Genomic DNA, 11,040 nt, shown 5'->3' with positions numbered 1-11,040 from the left:
TTCTCCAAAACAATTCGTAAAATTATACCTTATTTTCAACGTTCTAAAGCAGACTCCCCCCTTAACGCTGCGCTGCGAACGGCGAATGTAATGATGATACTCGTAATGCACGCGAAGAAAAAAGTTGGAAAGTGCCAAAATGGTGGAGCTTAGAACACAAAAGTACGATTTTTAGGCAAAGGTTTTGAACTTTTTCATGCAAAAATAATTGTTTAACTTAATGTTTTTATGAATATTAAAGGTTCATCGACGATGGGAATTCATAAATAACGAGAAAATATTTCAATTTTTCAGTTTGGATGAAATTTGGAGGCGGGAGAATGCTCACCAATTTACAATGCCGGCTGCACTAAGATTTCTCCAGGACGACCTCTACAAGCGATATATTCAAATCAAAAAATAATTTTTTTATCTTTAAACACGTACTAATAAATGCATCAAAGTTTTATAATGATCCGCTGTATAGTTTCTCCAAAACAATTCGTAAAATTATACCTTATTTTCAACGTTCTAAAGCAGACTCCCCCCTTAACGCTGCGCTGCGAACGGCGAATGTAATGATACTACTCGTAATGCACGCGAAGAAAAAAGTTGAAAAGTGCCAAAACGGTGGAGCTTAGAACACGAAAGTACGATTTTTAGGCAAAGTTGTTGAACTTTTTCATGCAAAAATAATTGTTTAACTTAATGTCTTTATGAATATTAAAGGTTTATCGACGATGGGAATTCACAAATAACGAGAAAATATTTCAATTTTTCAGTTTGGATGAAATTTGGAGGCAGGAGAATGCTCACCAATTTACAATGCCGGCTGCACTAAGATGCCTCCAGGACGACCTCTACAGGCGATATATTCAAATAAAAAAATAATTTTTTTATCTTTAAACATGTACTAATAAATGCATCGAAGTTTTATAATGATCCGCTGTATAGTTTCTCCAAAAAAATTCGTAAAATTATACCTTATTTTCAACGTTCTAAAGCAGGCTCCCCCCTTAACGCTGCGCTGCGAACGGCGAATGTAATGATGATACTCGTAATGCACGCGAAGAAAAAAGTTGGAAAGTGCCAAAATGGTGGAGCTTAGAACACAAAAGTACGATTTTTAGGCAAAGGTTTTGAACTTTTTCATGCAAAAATAATTGTTTAACTTAATGTTTTTATGAATATTAAAGGTTCATCGACGATGGGAATTCATAAATAACGAGAAAATATTTCAATTTTTCAGTTTGGATGAAATTTGGAGGCAGGAGAATGCTCACCAATTTACAATGCCGGCTGCACTAAGAAGCCTCCAGGACGACCTCTACAGGCGATATATTCAAATAAAAAAATAATTTTTTTTATCTTTAAACATGTACTAATAAATGCATCAAAGTTTTATAATGATCCGCTGTATAGTTTCTCCAAAAAAATTCGTAAAATTATACCTTATTTTCAACGTTCTAAAGCAGGCTCCCCCCTTAAAATCTTATCTTCCGCTTCCCCGTTAAACTACGCTCCCCATCAGGGGAACGAGCGTCCCGGGATTACGTTTCCCCCGTAACACACCCAGGAAGCAGGTACACGGCACAGGTCCCGATGTCGCCACCGAAATCCGCTCGCGGTAGAGAGGGATACCCCTTTATTTGCATGCAGCGCCCTTTAATAGCACATCCTCGGGGACAGAAGAAAGCCGGCGTACGCGCGCTCGGGCGCTTGCATCCGCCCGCTGCCTCGTTATTATGCACCGCGACCTCCTCGACCTCGATTCCCAGGGCGGAAATTGGTTTTATAATTTAAAGCAGGCGTACGTACACACGCCGTAATCGAAGCCGGAGAAACACCGCCGCGTCTGGTCCGTCGTTGCGCGTACGCGCCCGATTTCACAAGCGAGCGAGCGAACCGCGCGCCCGTCCCTTTACAAATCACTTTCCCTGATTGACGCTCAATGCCTGCCCTCGAACTTGTCCTGCTCGATTCGATCGAGCCCACGCCTTATTATATCAAGCGTCCGGGCCCCTCGAGATGTCTATCGTGCTCGGTTCATGCCCCACTCTTTTATCGAGCACACGGATCGAAACTCCCGACCTCCTCCTCCACCTCCCCTCTCGCCGCCTCTCGCGGTGCTCCTTTTTCGTGGGACGATGACGACTGGTGGCGGCGGAGGTGTGTGTGCGCCCGCGCTCGCGAGTGCGTTCGGAGACGGCAGGTGTATCGGAGAAGAGAATAACGTCGTACGATAGTCGGCTCGCTCACTCGCGTGGTCTTATTGCCTGCCTTGTTCGGTGGTGCCCGGCCAGCGCGATGCCAACGCAAGCAACGGGGAATCCCAAAAAGAAGCCGCGTGATTGCACATCGGGTGCACGCGGGGCACCTGAGCGCGTACTCGGCGGACGGTTCGGTATCGGAAAAAGTTCCCGAGGCCACCTCGCTAAGTATCGTACTAGCGAATTACACGCGGCCGCGCGGCCGTTGCCTCGAGGCGATGACTTGCGCCCGTCAAAAAGACCCCGTGCGTCGTCTCCCTCCGTCGTCGTCGTCGGCGGGCCTGCTGTCAATGCAAATACTTTGCGTAGCGCTGAAACGCTTTAAGCACCGGCCAGCTGATGCCCGGAGAGTTGATAACATATTTTAGTTGGACGACCGTTAAAGCACCTCGCGACCACACACAGACGTATACGTACGGACACACAGACACACGTGCACAGGCACGTGCACGTGCTGTCATCATGCCGGTATTGATTGACACGTTGTCTAATAATGTCTAATGATGATGTGTTTTTCGGACCACCAACGTTCTCCATAAATATCTCATCCGGTGGTTCCGCGCGGACCAAATCCGCAGGTCCTGTCCCGGCTAATGACGCGCTCGCGACCGCCAATTTACCCCGCTACGGGGGCAGAAACTGTCTCCAGGGTACACGTGCCCTTCCACGGTCGACGTAATCATATATTATGGGGGCCATGGATGATCACACACACATACATAGACGATGTTGGGCCAGCGGCCGAGATTTAGGGCCCTCCTTCTCGAGTCGTTACACGGCGAGCCTTTCAAGAATGTCGATTACGAAGGAAAAGGATTTTATCGGTAATTCGAGCTCTAACGCGCGTTTAATTAATTCGCCAACAAGATTAAATGGTTACGTCGTAAATAACATGATAGAGTAATTAATCATAATCAAGAGTATCTTGTATCCAATATACTTTACAACACTAAAAATTAATAAAAGAACATAAGAGAGACAGAGAGAGAAGCGATGTGCCGAGCAAAGAAGGCAAACTCCAAATAAAACCTAAAGCTATTAGCCAGTATTACTTGCTGACATGTTGCAGCTTGATCGCTGACACCTATAGCTCGACAACGTCTCGCGGATGGCCGAAGCAGCGAACGCGCGCCGGTTAAGATACGTTTATTTTCTTAAATCCGGCAGCAAAACGCGGAACAAATGGTCAGTCTCACGCGCGTGCATCCTGAGCGGTCTTTTACGACGCGGCGCACACGTACAGATATTAGGGGTGTGATTTAGTTTTGAGGGTTTTTTTGCTCAAAAACGCATGTATTTAAATATGATAATGAATGAATACCTTAATCAAAATATTTTCCTTCGTTTTCTATAACTTTTTCCCATCTTTCTGGCAAGAGATCGATTCCACCACGATAAAATGACTCTTCTTTTCAGTTGATCCATTCGTCGACGAATTTTCGCACTTCTTCCAAATTATCAAAGTGTGTATCCTCTAAAGCGTGTTGCCTCGACCGGAACAAATATTAATCGCATGGAGCAACGTCCGGAGAATACGCGGGGCGCGGTAAGACTTCCCATTCAAGCTCTAATAGTGTTTGTTTCACTGACAACGCAACGTGAGGTCGAGCGTTGTCACGAAGAAGAATCACTTTCCGTCGTTTACTCGCAATTGGTGGTCGTTTTTGGTCCAATGCTTGCTTCAACTTGTACAATTGGTGTCGATAACCATCAGCCGTGACAGTCTCATGCGAATTTAACAGCTCATAGTACACTATCCCACCAAATACAGAGCATTACTTTTGAACCGTGAATATTGCGTCTCGGAGTGGATGTTGATGGTTCGCCTGGATCCACCCATGATTTTCTGCGTTTCGGATTATCAAAATAGATCCACTTTTCATCCCCAGTAACAATCCGAGACAAAAGACTCTTCTTTTTTTGCCTGGCGATCAACGAAATGCAAATGTTCAAATGGCACTTTCCGATAATTGATGTCGAACCCATTTCCCTTCTTTCTGAATTTTTCCCATTTCATGTAAATGTTTGGCAACTGTTGTACGATCAACATTTAATGCTCTGGCAAGTTCTGAAGTGGATCGTGTTGGATTTTCGTCCAATAATGCATGCAAATCTGCATTTTCAAGCTTTCTTGGTTGTCCCGAGCGTTCTTTGTCCTTCACACGTCTTAATTGATGGGGCAGAATCACCGTAAGTTTCCACAAGAATTCTATAACCGTCAGCCGCAGTTTTCTTTTGATTAAAAAACAAAAGCAACGCATGTCGAAAATGCTGAAGAGCTTTCGGAAGTTGCATTTTTACGATGATATAAACACGACTGTCATTGCATCTATTGCTATAATGCTACTAAATGTCATGGATAATGTCAACACTGTAAGAAACAACAGTTATCGGAAACAGCTATTGGAACAAACTGACACTACAGCCATCTGTTGCAAAACCCTCAAAACTATTAGGGGTGTGATTTAGTTTTGAGGGTTTTTTTTGCTCAAAAACGCATGTATTTAAATATGATAATGAATGAATACCTTCATCAAAATATTTTCCTTCGTTTTCTATAACTTTTTCCCATCTTTCTGGCAAGAGATCGATTCCACCACGATAAAATGACTCTTCTTTTCAGTTGATCCATTCGTCGACGAATTTTCGCACTTCTTCCAAATTATCAAAGTGTGTATCCTCTAAAGCGTGTTGCCTCGACCGGAACAAATATTAATCGCATGGAGCAACGTCCGGAGAATACGCGGGGCGCGGTAAGACTTCCCATTCAAGCTCTAATAGTGTTTGTTTCACTGACAACGCAACGCGAGGTCGAGCGTTGTCACGAAGAAGAATCACTTTCCGTCGTTTACTCGCAATTGGTGGTTGTTTTTGGTCCAATGCTTGCTTCAACTTGTACAACTGGTGTCGATAACGATCAGCCGCGACAGTCTCATGCGAATTTAACAGCTCATAGTACACTATCCCACCAAGTACAGAGCATTACTTTTCAACCGTGAATATTGCGTCTCGGAGTGGATGTTGATGGTTCGCCTGGATCCACCCATGATTTTCTGCGTTTCGGATTATCAAAATAGATCCACTTTTCATCCCCAGTAACAATCCGAGACAAAAGACTCTTCTTTTTTTGCCTGGCGATCAACGAAATGCAAATGTTCAAATGGCACTTTCCGATAATTGATGTCGAACCCATTTCCCTTCTTTCTGAATTTTTCCCATTTCATGTAAATGTTTCGTAACTGTTGTACGATCAACATTTAATGCTCTGGCAAGTTCTGAAGTGGATCGTGTTGGATTTTCGTCCAATAATGCATGCAAATCTGCATTTTCAAGCTTTCTTGGTTGTCCCGAGCGTTCTTTGTCCTTCACACGTCTTAATTGATGGGGCAGAATCACCGTAAGTTTCCACAAGAATTCTATAACCGTCAGCCGCAGTTTTCTTTTGATTAAAAAACAAAAGCAACGCATGTCGAAAATGCTGAAGAGCTTTCGGAAGTTGCATTTTTACGATGATATAAACACGACTGTCATTGCATCTATTGCTATAATGCTACTAAATGTCATGGATAATGTCAACACTGTAAGAAACAACAGTTATCGGAAACAGCTATTGGAACAAACTGACACTACAGCCATCTGTTGCAAAACCCTCAAAACTATTAGGGGTGTGATTTAGTTTTGAGGGTTTTTTTTGCTCAAAAACGCATGTATTTAAATATGATAATGAATGAATACCTTCATCAAAATAGTTTCCTTCGTTTTCTATAAATTTTTCCCATCTTTCTGGCAAGAGATGACGATAAAATCACTCTTCTTTTCAGTTGATCCATTCGTCGACGAATTTTCGCACTTCTTCCAAATTATCAAAGTGTGTATCCTCTAAAGCGTGTTGCCTCGACCGGAACAAATATTAATCGCATGGAGCAACGTCCGGAGAATACGCGGGGCGCGGTAAGACTTCCCATTCAAGCTCTAATAGTGTTTGTTTCACTGACAACGCAACGTGAGGTCGAGCGTTGTCACGAAGAAGAATCACTTTCCGTCGTTTACTCGCAATTGGTGGTCGTTTTTGGTCCAATGCTTGCTTCAACTTGTACAATTGGTGTCGATAACCATCAGCCGTGACAGTCTCATGCGAATTTAACAGCTCATAGTACACTATCCCACCAAATACAGAGCATTACTTTTGAACCGTGAATATTGCGTCTCGGAGTGGATGTTGATGGTTCGCCTGGATCCACCCATGATTTTCTGCGTTTCGGATTATCAAAATAGATCCACTTTTCATCCCCAGTAACAATCCGAGACAAAAGACTCTTCTTTTTTTGCCTGGCGATCAACGAAATGCAAATGTTCAAATGGCACTTTCCGATAATTGATGTCGAACCCATTTCCCTTCTTTCTGAATTTTTCCCATTTCATGTAAATGTTTGGCAACTGTTGTACGATCAACATTTAATGCTCTGGCAAGTTCTGAAGTGGATCGTGTTGGATTTTCGTCCAATAATGCATGCAAATCTGCATTTTCAAGCTTTCTTGGTTGTCCCGAGCGTTCTTTGTCCTTCACACGTCTTAATTGATGGGGCAGAATCACCGTAAGTTTCCACAAGAATTCTATAACCGTCAGCCGCAGTTTTCTTTTGATTAAAAAACAAAAGCAACGCATGTCGAAAATGCTGAAGAGCTTTCGGAAGTTGCATTTTTACGATGATATAAACACGACTGTCATTGCATCTATTGCTATAATGCTACTAAATGTCATGGATAATGTCAACACTGTAAGAAACAACAGTTATCGGAAACAGCTATTGGAACAAACTGACACTACAGCCATCTGTTGCAAAACCCTCAAAACTATTAGGGGTGTGATTTAGTTTTGAGGGTTTTTTTTGCTCAAAAACGCATGTATTTAAATATGATAATGAATGAATACCTTCATCAAAATAGTTTCCTTCGTTTTCTATAAATTTTTCCCATCTTTCTGGCAAGAGATGACGATAAAATCACTCTTCTTTTCAGTTGATCCATTCGTCGACGAATTTTCGCACTTCTTCCAAATTATCAAAGTGTGTATCCTCTAAAGCGTGTTGCCTCGACCGGAACAAATATTAATCGCATGGAGCAACGTCCGGAGAATACGCGGGGCGCGGTAAGACTTCCCATTCAAGCTCTAATAGTGTTTGTTTCACTGACAACGCAACGTGAGGTCGAGCGTTGTCACGAAGAAGAATCACTTTCCGTCGTTTACTCGCAATTGGTGGTCGTTTTTGGTCCAATGCTTGCTTCAACTTGTACAATTGGTGTCGATAACCATCAGCCGTGACAGTCTCATGCGAATTTAACAGCTCATAGTACACTATCCCACCAAATACAGAGCATTACTTTTGAACCGTGAATATTGCGTCTCGGAGTGGATGTTGATGGTTCGCCTGGATCCACCCATGATTTTCTGCGTTTCGGATTATCAAAATAGATCCACTTTTCATCCCCAGTAACAATCCGAGACAAAAGACTCTTCTTTTTTTGCCTGGCGATCAACGAAATGCAAATGTTCAAATGGCACTTTCCGATAATTGATGTCGAACCCATTTCCCTTCTTTCTGAATTTTTCCCATTTCATGTAAATGTTTGGCAACTGTTGTACGATCAACATTTAATGCTCTGACAAGTTCTGAAGTGGATCGTGTTGGATTTTCGTCCAATAATGCTTGCAAATCTGCATTTTCAAGCTTTCTTGGTTGTCCCGAGCGTTCTTTGTCCTTCACACGTCTTAATTGATGGGGCAGAATCACCGTAAGTTTCCACAAGAATTCTATAACCGTCAGCCGCAGTTTTCTTTTGATTAAAAAACAAAAGCAACGCATGTCGAAAATGCTGAAGAGCTTTCGGAAGTTGCATTTTTACGATGATATAAACACGACTGTCATTGCATCTATTGCTATAATGCTACTAAATGTCATGGATAATGTCAACACTGTAAAAAAGAACAGTTATCGGAAACAAACTGACACTACAGCCATCTGTTGCAAAACCCTCAAAACTAATTCACACTCCTGATATATTTTTGCGTTTCGCACGGTGCGGTCGATGAGAATCTTACGTAAAGAATAACGGCGCAGCGCGGCACCGCGATCAATGCCATGTTAGAAATTAACGTGGATCGGGAACCTTGGAGGCAGTATAAAATTCTGCTGAACAATCTGCGCTTCCCAATAAGACTCCCTTCCACAAAAGGAGCGGCGCAAAATCGCGGCGAGCCGCCGGGCGGCTTCCAAGGCACGCAGGCAACAGAAATACGTGCGTTCCCCGGGAAACGGCGCGCGATAAAGTATGCGAGCTGCCACGTTCATCATGCACCACGCAACAACGTTATCCTCCGTCTCTCCGGGAGTAATTAGGTACGTCCCCTCGCAGCTCGTCCCCGCACGCACGCGTTCCGCCTGAAAGACTTGGACGAATGTCTTAGCGGCCGACAATGTGGCGAGCCGTGCCGTGCGTTTCAAGCCGGTGTTCCGCTAATGTGTTCAGCAGGTATTATGTTTTCCACACCAGGCCAAGAGAGAAAGAGTGCCTGCATGTACAGACGGATTCCGCTTCGGCCTGCACGCTGCGACTCAGCCGGTGCTCCGATCTTCCGAGAAACGCACGCCGTACCTGGAATTCGGGTCCTTCCGGTTTTTTCTCTCGTTTCCGAGCGGGCGGAAAGCCGAGAGGAAAAGTTCAAAGAGAGACGAGCCTGCCCGCCGCACAACTGCTCCGACTGGCCGACGCGAGCGACTTTAAAGTTTCGCAAATACGGAAGCCCAGAGGGACAGAATCGTATCGGTGTGGTCCCTATCCTCGGCGAACGTCCGCCCGCGGCTGCTCGCTCGATGCGTGCAACAAAACATTAACCTTGCAATCATGCGATCACTATCATTACGTGTTACATTTCTGCTGAAATCCACGGAGGTTTCGAGCGATCCTGCCCTCACCCTGCTCTTGATCGCAAATATCTTTCGCAACGGTTCAACGAACAGCGTCCGAGATTCTGCAGCATCTGCATGGATCTCCATCCGAATAATTTCATCCACGACTCGCTCAAGTCCGCTTTGTATTGAGTCGTCCGGAAAGTTCGTGCCGATTTTTAATAGATGGCGTTGGAACGTGTCTGAATATATCAATGTTATTGAAAACATGCGATTTATATACATATGCTTAAAGGTGACATTTCAACGCATCTTTAGGAAAAAAGTTGTTTCAGATAAATTGATTCGTGTCAGTTTTGTACTCTTTTGAAGATGGAAGAAAACAAAGAACATTTTAGACACTTGATGCTTTTCTATTACCGGAAAGGCAAAAATGCCTCACAAGCAACAAATTCGATATGTTCTGTTTACGGAGAAGGCGCTTTAGCTGAAAGAACCGTACGTAAGTGGTTCGCTAAGTTTAGAGCTGGTGATTTTAACCTTAAAGACCAAGAACGCTCGGGCAGACCCTCTACTACTGATGATGACCAAATCAAGACACTGATCGAGAATAACCCGCGCTACACGACACGTGAATTAGCAGAGATACTGAAAATATCGAAAACCACTGTCCACGATCATGTAGTGAAGCTTGGTTACGTAAGTCGCTATGATGTATGGGTTCCGCATAATTTGGCCGAAAAAATTTAATGGATCGCATTTCCATCTGCGACTCGCTGTACAAGCGCAACGAAAACGTACCATTTTTGAAGCAATTAGTGACGGGTGACGAAAAATGGATCATTTACAACAATGTAGAACGAAAAAGATCCTGGGGTAAGCGAAATGAACCGGCATTAACCACTCCGAAAGCCGACCTTCATCCAAAAAAAGTCATGCTCTGTGTCTGGTGGGATTGGAAAGGAATCCTATATTATGAGCTCCTACCACACAACCAAACGATAAATGCAGATAAGTACTGCTCGCAACCGGACGAATTAAAGACAGCGATTCAGGAAAAACGTCCAGAATTAGCCAATAGGAAGGGCGTCGTGTTCCATCAGGACAATGCCAGACCTCATGTTTCTTTGACTACCCGACAAAAATTGTTGGAGTTTGGCTGGGATGTGCTACCTCACTCACCGTATTCACCAGACATTGCACCTTCAGACTTTCACTTATTTAGGTCTTTGCAAAATTCTCTTAGCGGCAAGAACTTCAACTCTTTGATCGACATAAAAAACCACCTTGAGGAGTTTTTCGCCGAGAAACCTAAGAAGTTCTGGGAGAATGGAATCTTCCAGTTGCGTGAAAGATGGACAAAGGTTGTGAAACAAAACGGTGCATACATAAGTCAATAAATATTTATCGACATAAAAAAATGTTGCCTTTGAATTTTCCTTCAAAATCGGCACGAACTTTCCGGACGACCCAATACATATGCTTAAAGGTGACATTTCAACGCATCTTTAGGAAAAAAGTTGTTTCAGATAAATTGATTCGTGTCAGTTTTGTACTCTTTTGAAGATGGGAGAAAACAAAGAACATTTTAGACACTTGATGCTTTTCTATTACCGGAAAGGCAAAAATGCTTCACAAGCAACAAATTCGATATGTTCTGTTTACGGAGAAGGCGCTTTAGCTGAAAGAACCGTACGTAAGTGGTTCGCTAAGTTTAGAGCTGGTGATTTTAACCTTAAAGACCAAGAACGCTCGGGCAGACCCTCTACTACTGATGATGACCAAATCAAGACACTGATCGAGAATAACCCGCGCTACACGACATGTGAATTAGCAGAGATACTGAAAATATCGAAAACCACTGTCCACGATCATGTAGTGAA

General features: G+C 43.4%; 1 pseudogene; it reads left to right on the top strand.

The window, feature by feature from the left end:
• The first annotated feature begins 9,742 nt into the window (after nt 1–9,742).
• LOC113563182 lies at nt 9,743–10,038 on the top strand (annotated as a pseudogene).
• The last annotated feature ends 1,002 nt before the right edge of the window (nt 10,039–11,040 follow it).

Source organism: Ooceraea biroi, chromosome 13, assembly GCF_003672135.1.
Source record: "Ooceraea biroi isolate clonal line C1 chromosome 13, Obir_v5.4, whole genome shotgun sequence".
Taxonomy (NCBI): Eukaryota; Metazoa; Arthropoda; class Insecta; order Hymenoptera; family Formicidae; genus Ooceraea; species Ooceraea biroi.
The sequence above is the reverse complement of the archived record's forward strand: the minus strand, read 5'-3'. Positions and strand labels throughout refer to the sequence as shown.